The following is a 14,371-nucleotide window of genomic DNA, read 5'->3' as shown; positions in this document are numbered from 1 at the left end:
CTGGGTTTTCCTCCCTCTGCTGTGGTTCAGGTTGCAGGGTTGGGGGTGGCGTGGGGGAACGTGCCCTGGCTTCCTCTGTCTCCCCTCCTAGGGGAGGGGGTGGGGTAACACTCCTGCCTCTCTGAGATCCCCTGCCCCTCTGAGATCCCCTACCTCTGTTGCCACCTTCTCTGCTGCTGCTGCTTCCTCTAGCACCTCTCACCATGATGACAATGTTGAGAAAGAGCTTCAAAAATTGATGAGAATTGCTTCAAAAAGCTCCACAACTTGTGAACACTGTGAAAGTGTCGCGAAAACTGAACGCGTGGGATGAGACCCGTATTTATATGTAGCTGGTTCAAAACACGTGGCGCTACGGGGTTCTACGTGGCTCTACAGGGTGGTCAAGTGGCTCCACGAGGCACTACGGGGTTCTATGTGGTTGTACAGGGTGGTCAAGTGGCTCCACGAGGCACTACAGGGTTCTACATGCCTGTACAGGGTGGTCAAGTGGCTCCACGAGGCACTACGGGGTTCTATGTGGCTGTACAGGGTGGTCAAGTGGCTCCACGAGGCACTACAGGGTTCTACGTGGCTGTACAGGGTGGTCAAGTGGCTCTACGAGGCACTACGGGGTTCTACGTGGCTGTACAGGGTGGTCAAGTGGATCTACGAGGCACGACGGGGCTCTATGAGGCGACTTCGTGGCCAAGACGTGGTGAGCACGTGGCGATCACGTGGTTCTGTCACCGGATCGTTCCTTATATGGCAATCACGTGCCGCTACGGGGTTCTACGTGGCCAATACGTGGCAACATGTGGCGATTACGTGGCTCTACGTGGCAATAGGGGTCCCCCATAATTGCCATGTAGTGCTACGTATCACGTGGCCCTCATGGGGGTAGCCCCGTGGCCGTTAAGAAGGCACCACGGCAGTGGACAAGGCTGACTTTACATGGTAAAATTTAGAACTTTTTGAAATTCCCGCTCTACCTTGCAGTAGGCGCCACGTAGACCCCGTGACTGCCATGTGGATGCCGTAACTGCCACGGGCTAGCCACGTCCCACCCCGTAGCAAAAAAATGGTCAATATCACTATTGGTCAATATAAGAATACAATATCACTATTCACAAGTTATTTCGATGTTTGAATTTGAATTTAGAAAAATCAATATTTTTGTGTGCCCTTGTTACTTTTCACTTTCACAATTTCTGTACATGCTCAGTTTCAGAGACCAGACACCATAGCGGCACCACCTTATGATGAGCCTCTCTCTGTGGAGGTGGATGTGGCGCCAACTGCAGGCCCCAGTGTTAGTGGTGCCAGCAGTTCCAGTGGTATTGGTGTCAGTGGCAAGGGCAAAGGTGTAGGTAAGGGCAAGTCCTCATCTTCAGTGGTGGCAGGGTCCAGTGAGATGCAGAGTCTGAAGAGCACACGGGACCAGGTAAATGTTTGTGCAATGACATAAATGTTTACTTAAAATGCTGTGTTTACATGGAAGTTCTGGACTCTGAAACTTGAAGAACTTGTGCCAGAGCAAGTTTTTTTTTTTCATTGTAGAGAAAGTATTAATTTTCATTTGTACATTTGAACATTATTAATCTGTTATACCTCTGTCATACACATGTACACAACATTTTGTCCTTTGATGACCTTTTGTCTGCTGGAGATAGACTGTGCAGACTTCAACCAGTTCATTGGGAAGAATGGTCTTTTGTCTTTTGATGACCTTTTGTCTTTGTAAACAGAGTATTTTAACACTGTATTTGTTTTTTCAGCTGTTGGGGAAGGCCAGTCAGGCAGAGGCATCCATGCAGCAGCAGATGGCTCCCAAGACAGGTTTCGAGAGGACGGTGGCTGATTATGTCAGTCTGCTGGAGGGAATGCTGCTGGAGATCGACCCTGCAGATTTCAACCAGTTCATCATGAAGAACCTGGCTATGGTGAGTGAGTTCCAGGAGAGGGCTGCACAGAGGAGGCAACAGCAGCAACAGTTTGGCAAGCAGCAGCAGCAGTTTGGTCAGCAGCAGCAGTTTGGTCAGCAGCAGCAGTTTGGCCAGCAGCAGTTTCGTCAGCAGCCGCAGTTTGGCCAGCAGCAGCACCCAGTACAGCAGGTAGCAGCAACAGGTAGCAGTAGTAGTAATATGCCCCCTCCTAGTCATACTGTTACTTTGACCATTCTGAAGACCATGCAGCCACCAACTCCACAACTGGACAGTCCTGTAGCATCAGCTCTGGGATCACCACCTCCACAAGGACATCCTCAGGGCTCCAGCACCCCCACCTCAGACTACCCACAGATGAACACCCCTCTGCTGACCACTGTGTCACCATCACAGGCAAGTTCTGCTGGTTTCAGGGGTGCAGGTGTTGGTGATGATAGCTTGCACATTTCTCTTGGTAGTGCTATGCGGTTGTTCGATCAGGAGGAACAGAAGAACACCAGTGCTTAGGATTTTACTTAGAACTTTTGCTTGCTTTGATATTTTTGTGTAATTGTAACTTGCACATTGCTTGTACTTTTGTAGTTTTCTATTGTAATATTTTCACTATGGGTGCTGCTGCTGCTGCTTGCTAATTTTGTTCATATTGTACAGTACAGTACAATACTTTAGCTGATAAAAGTAAGGTAATGTAAGGTAAGGTAAGACTTTATTTATCCTGACTGATTGTACAACACAGTACAACATATTGCCGATATTCATTGAAGAGTGCTTTGCTTTCAATTTTGACTGAACGTTTTGCATGAAAACTTCATATAATTATTACTTTTCTCAGTGCCAAGCTACTTGTGCCAAGTAGATATTGTACAGTACAGTACAGTACAGTACAGTACATCGCCAATATGAAAGGTGCTAACTGCAACAAATGTAGTATAATCTGTGTTTTCTTTAATGTTAATAATGTGCCATTCTATTGATTTATTATTGTGATGTTTTCTTTTTTTAGGATGAGTGTGTAATTGTTATACTGGTTGTACATCGTCATTTTTGTTCATGAAACTTGTAAATTTTTGTAAATAGTTATTTTTGTTTGCTTTTGGGGAACCATGTCATACAGGCCCATAATTAGAAGGTTTTATGACTGTAAATATTTGTAAATATTAAAGAACTAATAAATCGAGGAAAACAAAAGTTTAATGTTCAATAATATTTTCATAATGCGACGTCAAAGTATCGGGACACAAAAGGAGATACTTAGTGAAGAATGACCCTTTTGTCTCAAAGGCAAATAAAGAAAAATTTAAAAAAACATTGTGCAAGGAACTTAAAGAAAAAGAAATATATTTCATCAAGAAAACTTGAAGATAAAAAAATTCAAATTTATAGAAACTTGGAAAAAAACAATCCACCTCTTGCATACCATAGTCCATAATTTAATAGGTAAAAGTATTCTAAATTTGAACCAAAAAACGAGAGGGCAACTGGCCTTGAAGGATCACCATGTTAACAAAAAAACGAGAGGGCAACTGGCCTTGAAGGATAGCCTTATGAAAAAAAAATACAATTTTTATTGATAATAGCACCAGCATTGCATTATTTTGGGAGTGTGTCGGTGGCCCTGACAAGGGCCTTTGTTTTTGGACACTTGTCTTGTCGTTTGTTGGTCTTGGTCTTGGTCTTCAGAGAGATGGAACTTCTTGGTGGGTCTAATCATCATCATCACCAAAATCATACACCCTCCTGTCTTGCCAAGACACAGCACCTGCTGGGCTGTTGTAGTACTCTGCCAAGTAGTCTCTCTGCAGCTTACCTGCCTTGGAAGATGTGTTGCCAGGTAGAGCCTCCAAGCCCCTCCAGGCTGTCACTGCTTCTTCATTTCTCCAGGTTCCTGGTACTACCTCGTGGTTGGCATCTTCGTTGTCAGCCTCCACATTGATCCTGCCTGGTTTACTGTAGCTGATCAGGTTGTGTAGTACACAGGCAGTCAGGACAACAGATGCCACATTCTTCTTGTCGAGGCACATCGAGGTGAGGAGACATCTGAATCTGTTTGATAGGATGCCCAAAGCATTCTCCACCACTCTTCGAGCCCTGGAAAGCCTATAGTTGAAAATGCGTTGTTTCTTGTTCATGCCTCTGAAGGAGTAGGGTTTCTGCATCCAGGTCCGAAGGGCATAGGCATCGTCTCCAATCAGGCTGAAGGGCATGGTCTTGTCATCTCCTGGCAGTGGTTCTGGTTCTGGCAGTCCTGCATATCCACCTTCTAGGGCTTCATAAAGTTCTGTGCCTCTGAAAACTCCTCCATCTGAAGTGCTTCCTTGTGCTCCCACATCCACGAAAAGGAACCTGTACTGAGAGTCCACAAGAGCCATCAGGACTATAGAGTAGAACTTCTTGTAGTTGAAGTAGACAGAGCCAGATCCTAGTGGACACTTCACTGCCACATGCTTGCCATCTACTGCCCCACAAACGTTGTGGAAGTTCCGTCTCTCTGAAAAGCCTTGTGCTACTTCGTTCCTCTCCTCTGGTGTATTGGGACATTTGATCACTTCTTCGATGCACTCAGCAATGATGGCCTCACAAGTCTCAGAGACGATCAGGCTGATGGTGTTGTGAGGACATCTGAACTCGTGGGCCAGGCTGTGGTAGGATATACCAGTGCCAAGGAACTTCGGTGATGGCCACCTTGAGACCAGGTGACAGGGCTTTCCTGAAGAATGTGTCTTGTTTCTGGATCCTTGGCCCAACTCTTCTGACTATCTCATGGTACAGGTCAGGTGACACCCTTGCAAAGGACTGGAACTCCTTAGCACTCTCATCTTCTAGCTCCTTCATCAAGGTGTCATAGACACCCATCTCCTGACTCTTGGAGATCCACCAACTCACCCAGAGTCTCTTCTGCTTGGCTTTCCTCTGGATCTCTCTTGCCTGTATCTCCTGCAGGACTAGTCCAGCAGCAGCATTGTACAGGGCATGCTGATATCTGAGGACAGCAATCTGCAGTCTCTGTCTTCTTGGTACTCTCATGGTGATGTTGCTTTCTTGAAGGTCAAGATGCTGAATGACTGGAAGGGGCTGTGGACCCCCTTTTTATAGGATTTTTAACGCGACACTTTTACGTGTCTCTTACGGGACACGTGGCTCCCACGTGGCACGACGTGGCAGTAAGTGGCTCATACGTGGCACGTGGCTCTTACGTGGCACTACCTGGCAGTACGTGGCCCCTACGAGGCCCGTGGTTTACGGCGTGTTTACGGCGCTGTAATATATATATATATATTTTTTTAATTGGCCCTACGTGGCCCTTATGGCTAGGCTTTACGTGATAGTGTGACCCCGGCATTACTATAATTCACCAAATGTCTGTCTGTCTGTTCCCATGTACCGCAAAAACGGCTGAACCAATCGCAATAAAAATTTGGGTGGGTAATCCTGGGACCCCCTGGAGTAAAATAGGCTGTATTGTTTTTCCAATTTTCCAGTTTTTCCAAACACAATGGAATAATATTTACCGATATGAACAGTGATGTGGTTTTTCTTGAAATTCTACAAATACTGTTTAGATTTTGATGATTTGTGTGTGATATGATTTAACGGATGTTTATATAAATCGTTTAAAATTTAAAAAAATCCTTCAATTTCTGATATTTTGCCTTTTAAATTGGGCCTCCCAATTGAAGCCCCGCCCGTAGGACGGGTACCGTTGCTAGTATATAATAATAATATAATGTCACGTACAATGATTACAATGATTACAATGACAACGGGTACCGTTGCTAGTGTATAATAATATAATATGTCACGTACAATGATTACAATGATTACAGGACACAGGTACAAGTACAAGTACAAAATACACATAAAACATTTAGGTTGCGACGTCAGATAACCCTACTATTGGCCAATGTTCTTAGATGCTCTATTTCTGAGATCTGATCAGGGGGATTACAAAGAACAAGAGCCAATCAGGATAAGTCCTGGAGCATCTTTGACAATGACACAACTGTTGTGTGGGACGCCACGTCAACACCTGTTGGATCGGTTGGGTACAATACGATTCAGATCGAATATTATGTCCAGCTAGACGCAGTCACTGTGTTCGAAACATTTGGCTTTGAGGTTGACATGCTGGTTAAGCTCCTCATTGGTGATCTGCATCAGCCAATATATCTTGAAGTATTGTTATACTCTAAGAAGGTATAGCATCAATTTCCTGCTGAAAGATCTCGCACAACGTGCAAGTGTCCGCATTGTATAACAATACTGCTTCTACAGTGGCATGAAATGTCTTCCTTCTAATCTTGTCAGACAGAGCCAGTTCAGTGGGCAGAGCAGCAGAGTCCGATACTGGATCTAGAAGCCGCACCGCCACCCAAGCCAGCACGGGTGACGTCACCGGAAGTCGTCATTCGGATTAGGAATGAAGCCACCCAAGTAAGCAAACTGCAAGCAGCTTGGCAGTGCTCACAGTTCCAGCTTCGTTGCTAAAGTATATGATATATGTATTCTCAAAAAGAGTAACTTGTGTGGCACACCCAGTTTTAATTACTCTTAAAAATTTAACAACTTTCGATTTGCTCCAATTACAGGAATTACGACGCATTTGTCTTTCGATACTCCATTCACAACTTTTGTCCAACCATTTGTTCATGTTGTTTCATCTCCTTGCTATGCAAAGATCATTTTTCTGCTATGCATTACACCATTGTGGCTTTCATTAACAGCTTCAAATTGGTCATGAACCACCAAGGATCTGGCAAACCAGTGCCCGCAATGGATCAACTGGTCAGGAGCTTGACATTTGTCTTGGGTGCCAACGATGATTTGCCTACGGTACTCTTCTTCCACATACACCGTGGGACCTTCAATATAAACCGGAAATCAAAACACAAGCAGACAGGCTTCCTGCTTTAAAGTCCATCCGAGGGATGGTGCAGTCAATGATGCAACGTCATGCTTGTGAAGCACCAATCCCAGTTTACACTTGGAAGCTTGGAATGGAACCCAGACTATACAGCTGAAAGGTACGACATTACATAGTGTGTGCTACCTCTGTACTATCCCATCTCATGGGGCTGGCAGGTTAACCTATGCTCTAGAGATACGCACACACACCTCTGAGCTCTCCAGATTGTGTTTGAATCCAGACCCTTGAAGGAACTGCGCTCCAACGCGAGTCGAAAGAATTGACGCGACCAAAGACGGAATTCGTCCGAGTTGCTTTATTGAAACAAAACAGCTCAGGTATTCTGACAAGCCCGTTTTTCGGGCAACAATATATATATACACATTTATGTCGGGAAGTTTGCCCGGCAAAAGCTATACCGGGCATGCCCGGGTATCAAGGGCGAGCCTTGGAAAGGCGAGTCTGGACCTGCCCGGGCGTGTTTGGCTGCGGCCTGGCAAGTCGAGGCTGGGCGTGCCCGGGCGCTCTGGGCGAGCACTGGAAAGGCGATAGCGGGCATGCCCGGACGCTCTGGGCGAGCCCTGGAAAGGCGATAGCGGGCATGCCCGGACGCTCTGGGCGAGCCCTGGAAAGGCGATAGCGGGCATGCCCGGACGCTCTGGGCGAGCCCTGGAAAGGCGAGAGCGGGCATGCCCGGGAAAGACGAGACCGGGCGTGCCCGGGAGGTTCGGGCGTGCCCGGGAACAGTGAGTCCGGGCATGCCCGGGAGAGGCGCGTCTGGCCGTGTTCTGGCCGGTGCAAGGCGATTATGTACATCCAGCGGTAACCGCTACACACGCCCCTCCAGAATCGACCTGCACCGGCAGGGTCAATTTAAGGGGGGTCCGGATGACCCGGCCGAAGCGACCCCTGGAGGGTCGTGGGGAGGGGTCTGACGTGGTGGTGGGTGGTCGAGCGGGGGGAACTGTGGACGGGGGGCGGCCTCGCCGCGGAGGAAGGGCCAACCGTGGTGGTCGGTCGACGTCCATGTGCGCCGGTTTGAGGCGGTCCACAGAAATCCGGTCCGGCCGGCCGCCGAAGTCGACGATGAAAGACTTGTCGCCCCATCGCAGGACCCGGAAGGGCCCGTCGTACGGCGGCCGGAGTGGCCCCCGGTGCGCGTCATGACGCACAAAGACGTACTCCGCTGTGCGAAGCGCCGGGGGGACGTAGGACTGGGGGCCACCGTGGCGGGATGTCGGCACGGGGGCAAATCGTCGGGCGGCCTCCTGGAGGTCCGAGCGCTGGCGAGCGGCGGACCAGGGACTGGTAGCATCAGGCACGAATTCGCCCGGGACGCGGAGTGGCTGGCCGTAGACAAGCTCGGCGGCGGACGCCTGGAGGTCTTCCTTGGGGGCCGTGCGAAGGCCCAAAAGGACCCACGGCAGCCGGTCGGCCCAACCGTCGTCCTGAAGGCCGGCCATGAGTGCGGCCTTCATGGAGCGGTGAAACCGCTCGCACAACCCATTGGCTTGGGGGTGGTAGGCCGTGGTGCGGTGCAGCGTGACCCCCAACGAACGGGCGACCGCGCCCCAAAGCTCAGACGTGAACTGTGGGCCGCGGTCGGACGAGATGTCCGCTGGTGCGCCGAAGCACGCGACCCAGGTGGCGATGAACGCCTGCGCCACGTCGGCGGTGGTGGTGGAGGTGAGGGGCACGGCCTCCGGCCACCTGGTGGTCCTGTCCACCATGGTGAGCAGGTGGGTGAACCCCCGCGAGGGGGGCAGGGGACCCACCAGGTCCACGTGGACGTGGTCGAAACGCCGTTCAGGCACGGCGAAAGATGCCAGCGGGGCCTGGGTGTGGCGGTGGACCTTGGCTCGCTGGCAGGCCATGCAGGCGTTGGCCCAGTCGCGGATGTTTCGTCGAAGGCCGTGCCAGACGAAACGCGCCGACACCAGCTTCTGAGAAGCTTTCCGGCCCGGGTGAGAAAGGCCGTGGATGGAGGCGAAGATGCGGCGCTGCCAGGAAACGGGCACGATGGGGCGAGGCTGGCCCTGGGAGACGTCGCAGAGCAGGACGGTGCCCGCGAAGGGGATGTCGGCCAGGCGGAGGCCCGTGTCCGCCACGCGGAGTGCCTGCACCGAGGCGTCGGTGGTCTGGTCGGCCGCCATGAGCGTGAAGTCCACGCCGAGGTGGACCGCGTTCGCGCTGGCCCGCGAAAGGCAGTCGGCCACGGCGTTGTCTTTGCCGGCGACGTGCTGGATGTCCGTGGTGAACTCCGACACGGCGGAGAGGTGGCGCTGCTGGCGGGCCGACCACGGCTCCGTGACCTTAGCCATTGCGTAGACCAACGGCTTGTGGTCGACGAAAGCCGTGAATGGGCGGCCCTCCAGGAGGTGTCGGAAATGGCGAACGGCCAGGAATAGCCCGAGCAGCTCGCGGTCGAACGTGCTGTAGTTTAACTCGTTCGGCCGGAGTTGCCGGCTGAAAAAAGCGAGTGGCTGCCAAACCCCGTCCACCCATTGCTCATGGACGGCGCCCACCACGTAGTTGGAGGCGTCCGTAGTGAGGGCGATGGGCGCGTTGAGCACCGGGTGAGCCAGCAGCGTTGCGTTGGCGAGGGCCCGTTTGGCACTGGCGAAGGCCGCGTCCATGGCCGCAGACCAAACAATGTCATGCTTGGCCGGCTTGCCCCGGAGGGCCTCGTAAAGGGGCCGCATGAGCTGAGCAGCGCGGGGCACGAATCGGTGATAAAAATTCACCATGCCGAGGAACTCTTGGAGGGCCTTGATGGAACGGGGACGCGGGAACGTGGTGATGGCCTCGACCTTGGTCGGCAGCGGCACGGCCCCGGTCTTGGTGATGCGGTGGCCCAAAAAGTCAACAGTCGTCGCGCCGAAGTGGCATTTGACCGGGTTGACAATTAAGCCGTGCTCGCTGAGGCGACCGAACAGTGTTCGGAGGTGGAGGAGGTGCTCGGCGCGGGACGTGCTGGCGACGAGGATGTCGTCCAGATAGACGAAAAGAAACGGCAGGTCGCGCAGCACGCCGTCCATCAAGCGCTGGAACGCCTGGGCCGCGTTCTTGAGGCCAAACGGCATCCGCAAAAATTCGAACAGGCCGAACGGCGTGATGACGGCCGTCTTCGGGACGTCGGCCGCCCGGACAGGTACCTGGTGGTAGCCCCGTATCAGGTCAATTTTCGAAAAGATGACCCGTCCCGCCAAACGGGCGGAAAAGTCCTGAATATGCGGGATCGGGTACCTGTCGGGGGTGGTAGCGTCATTGAGACGGCGGTAGTCGCCACACGGGCGCCATCCACCCCCCGGCTTTGGCACGATGTGCAGTGGCGAGGCCCACGCGCTATCGGAGCGCCGCACGATGCCGAGGTGCTCCAACGCGTCGAATTCGGCCTTTGCCACGGCGAGCTTGGCTGGGTCGAGGCGGCGGGCCCTGGCGTAGACCGGCGGGCCCGTAGTGGGTATGTGGTGCTCGTTCCCGTGCCGCACCGCGACGGCCGAAAACGTCGGCCGCGTGAGGGCCGGGAATTCCACGAGCAGGCGAGCGAACTCGTTCGTTGCCGGGAGGGCGCACGCCAGTTCGGTCGGCGCGGAGCTGCTCATTGTGCACGCCAGGGAGCTGAAGGTCTCGGCGTGGACAAGGCGACATCGTTTGACGTCGACCAGCAGCCCGTGCGCGCAGAGGAAGTCGGCGCCCAGCAAAGCCACGGGGACGCTGGCAGTAACAAAAGTCCATTGAAAGCGCTGGCTGCCGAAGCAGAGGGTGACGACGCATGGGCCGAAAGTGCGTATGGCCAAGCCATTAGCAGCGACCAAAGAGGGGCCGCAAACTGCGTCCAGCCTGTCCTGCTCGGAGGCAGGTATGACGCTCAGTTGGGCACCGGTGTCGCACAGGAAACGCCATCCAGACGCTTTGTCCCGAATAAACAGCAAGTTGCCCGAGTGGCCGGCGCTCATGGCTGGGAATGAACGCCGGCCCGGCCGTTTCCCGACCTGCCGAAAGTGCACGGGGGCCGGCACGTCCGAGCCTTGTGTCCGAACCTGGCGTGGTAATAACACCACGCCCGGTCAGGTGGAGGCCCCGGCCGTCGTGTCGGAAGCGGGCGGTGCGGCGTGGCGGCTGCCAGTTGCACCGGCAGTTCGGCCTCCAACCGCGCAGGGCGCTCGGGCGTCGTGGGCGTCGCCTCGGACGGCGGCGGGCTCCAGGTAACCGCGCCGATGTGCTGGCCCGCCGAGGAGATCTTATCGGCTTCCCTGGCGAGGGCGCGGGAATCCGTGATCAACGTGCCAGCCAGGGCGAGGCGTACCGGGTTAGGCAGCTGACGGAGGAACAGCTCCCAGAACAGGAATGCCGGAGAGTGCTCGCCGAGCAACGAGAGCATATAGTCCATGCGCTCGGACGGGCGCGTGTCGCCGAGCTCGGGCAGGTCAAGCAGGCGCCGTGCGCGTGCTGCCGGTGAGAGGGCGAAAGCGCCGAGGAGGAGCGTCTTCAGCGCGTCGTATTTGTCAGCAGCCGGCGGGTGCTGGAGGAGGCTCAAGGCGTGGGCCGCGGTGGCGGAACCGAGCGCCGCCACAACATGGTGGAAGCGGGTGTCGTCCGCGGTGATGCCTCGCAGGGCGAACTGCGAGTCCGCCTGGGCGAACCAAACAGCCGCGTGAGCCTCCCAGAAGGTAGGCAGTTTAAGCGGCACTGCCGTATCCATGTCGGTAGGTCACCAATGAAGGAACTGCGCTCCAACGCGAGTCGAAAGAATTGACGCGACCAAAGACGGAATTCGTCCGAGTTGCTTTATTGAAACAAAACAGCTCAGGTATTCTGACAAGCCCGTTTTTCGGGCAACAATATATATACACATTTATGTCGGGAAGTTTGCCTGGCAAAAGCTATACCGGGCATGCCCGGGTATCAAGGGCGAGCCTTGGAAAGGCGAGTCTGGACCTGCCCGGGCGTGTTTGGCTGCGGCCTGGCAAGTCGAGGCTGGGCGTGCCCGGGCGCTCTGGGCGAGCACTGGAAAGGCGATAGCGGGCATGCCCGGACGCTCTGGGCGAGCCCTGGAAAGGCGATAGCGGGCATGCCCGGACGCTCTGGGCGAGCCCTGGAAAGGCGATAGCGGGCATGCCCGGACGCTCTGGGCGAGCCCTGGAAAGGCGATAGCGGGCATGCCCGGACGTTCTGGGCGAGCCCTGGAAAGGCGAGAGCGGGCATGCCCGGGAAAGACGAGACCGGGCGTGCCCGGGAACAGTGAGTCCGGGCATGCCCGGGAGAGGCGCGTCTGGCCGTGTTCTGGCCGGTGCAAGGCGATTATGTACATCCAGCGGTAACCGCTACACCCTGCTATAAACGGTCATTCTGGTGTTTCAGAGGCAACAAACTGTTTTAATGAACGGAAGGTTTATGGATAAAGCCAAGTACACATCACTGTGGGACTCTTGCAGCTATGTCCTTATTTTTAGCTCACTTGGAACGAGGTTCAGGGGAGCTTATGCGATGGCGCGTCATCCGTCCGTCCGTCAGTCCGTCTATCCGTAAACACTTGAAACTTCTTCTCCAAAACCGCTGATGGTATTGCGACCAAATTTTGCACAATTGATATTTGTTGTGTTGTGACTAAAGTTTGTACACGGCATTAAAAAAAAGTCAGGGTTTAAGGGGGTTTACTTGGGTCAAAGTGGGTTCAAATATGACCCCCCAAAATAGATATTTGTTCTCTTCTCTGAAACCACACACTATTTCGATGTAACTTCACCACAACCTTCACCACCCGTGATGCACCAATGTTTGTTCACGACATTAAAAATATCTGCCCCTTTGGGTATTTACGGGGTGGGTTACCACCCAAAATAGGTATTGGCTTTGTTCTCAGAAACTACATATGCAATTCTGATGAAATTTCACTACAACCATCACCACCCGTGATGTACCAATGTTTGTTCCTGGCATTAAAAAAAAATTAGGGTCTAAGGTGGTCTATAGGGTGGGTTGCCCCCCAAAATAGGTATTTTTTTATTTAAAGTCTTGATTATGTTAGTATGATTCGACATGCTGCACTGTCTTCAAGCAAGCATTGAAATAGGTTTAAAATACCCTTCGTCAGTGCAGTATACTGTTTATTCTAGCAGGTGAGCACCAGGGGTATTGTCCCTATGTTTATGATTGTCACCAAACAATCACAACCAGGGGCGTCAAGAGGGGGGGTCAGGGAGGGTCGCTGCCTCGGGGCCCGGGGTCCGTTGAGGGGCCCGAGCTTCTCCTGTAATTTTTTAAAACAGTACAGTGAAACCCCTCATCGGCTGATCCTCATTTCCTCATAGTTACATTTAAACCCAGAAGCTGATTTTGCTTTCTTGCCGGAAACAAAACACCATTTACCGCTGTTAATGGTACAGTTTCAAACTTTACAGAAAATGGTTATTAACCAGAAATGTGCGTTACAAAGAAATGGGTTTGTATCCTCTTTGTCCAAAAATATATATATTAACCATCTTCTCATGTATTTTTTTGCCAATCTTAGGGAGAAATAATGTTCAACAGTCAAGTATGCGAATTGACTCGATCAGTCCAAACGTCCCGTTATCTCCTTTATTTTCGATCATACGGCTAAGTAAAAGTAACCATTTGTTTTTCTCGGTAAAATATTCAGGTAAATGACACGGATAAATAAAAATAATTTTGTCCTTGTGTGCATTTTATTATACTAGCAATGGTACCCGCCCTATGGGCGGGGCTTTAATTGGGAGGCCCAAATGAAAAGGCAAAATATCAGAAATTGAAGGCTTTTTTATTTTAAACGATTTACATAAACATCCGTTAAATCATATCACACGCAAATCATCAAAATCTAAACAGTATTTGTAAAATTTCAACAAAAGCCACGTCACTGTTCATATCGGTAAATATTATTCCATCGTATTGGAAATTGGAAAAATTGGGAAAAAAATTGGAAAAACAATATAGTGAAGTGTGGTGCTGCGCACACAACCTGCTTGCCAAAGAGGTAGGCCACAACGCGTTTGATAAAACCAAGAGAATTTATTATGAAAGCTCGAACTGCAGCACTGGGCGGGCCCGAGCTGAGAGCCCGCATATATGTGCCGAGGCCACGCCTCGTCCCCGGGCGTGACCGATCGGTCGATAGGCAGGGCATGCATTCCAGTTCCCCGCCTGGACGTTCGCGCCACCTGCTGGTGCGCTGAATTCGTGTACCTTGCTTGTGTCCTCCACACGCGCCCCCCCAGAATTCCCGCGCACCTGAAGGGTGAGTTTGTGGGGAAGCCGGATGACCCGGCCGAAACGCCCCCTGGCGATGGGTGCCGGTCTGGGGGGTGGCGGGACGGCAGGGCTGGGGGTGCAGGGGGTCCGACCGCCAGGGGGCGGCCTCGACGTGGAGGCAGAGCTGCTGGCGGGGGGTGCCGGGGGTCCGACTGCCGGGGGACGGCCTCGACGCGGAGGCAGAGCCGCTGGCGGGGGGTGGTCCGGATCGAGGTGGGCCGGCTTGAGGCGGTCCACGGAAATGCGATCCGGGGCACCGCCAATGTCGACC

This window comes from Myxine glutinosa, chromosome 6, assembly GCF_964187855.1.
Source record: "Myxine glutinosa chromosome 6, kmMyxGlut1.1, whole genome shotgun sequence".
NCBI lineage: Eukaryota > Metazoa > Chordata > Myxini > Myxiniformes > Myxinidae > Myxine > Myxine glutinosa.
This window is presented reverse-complemented; position numbering follows the sequence as displayed.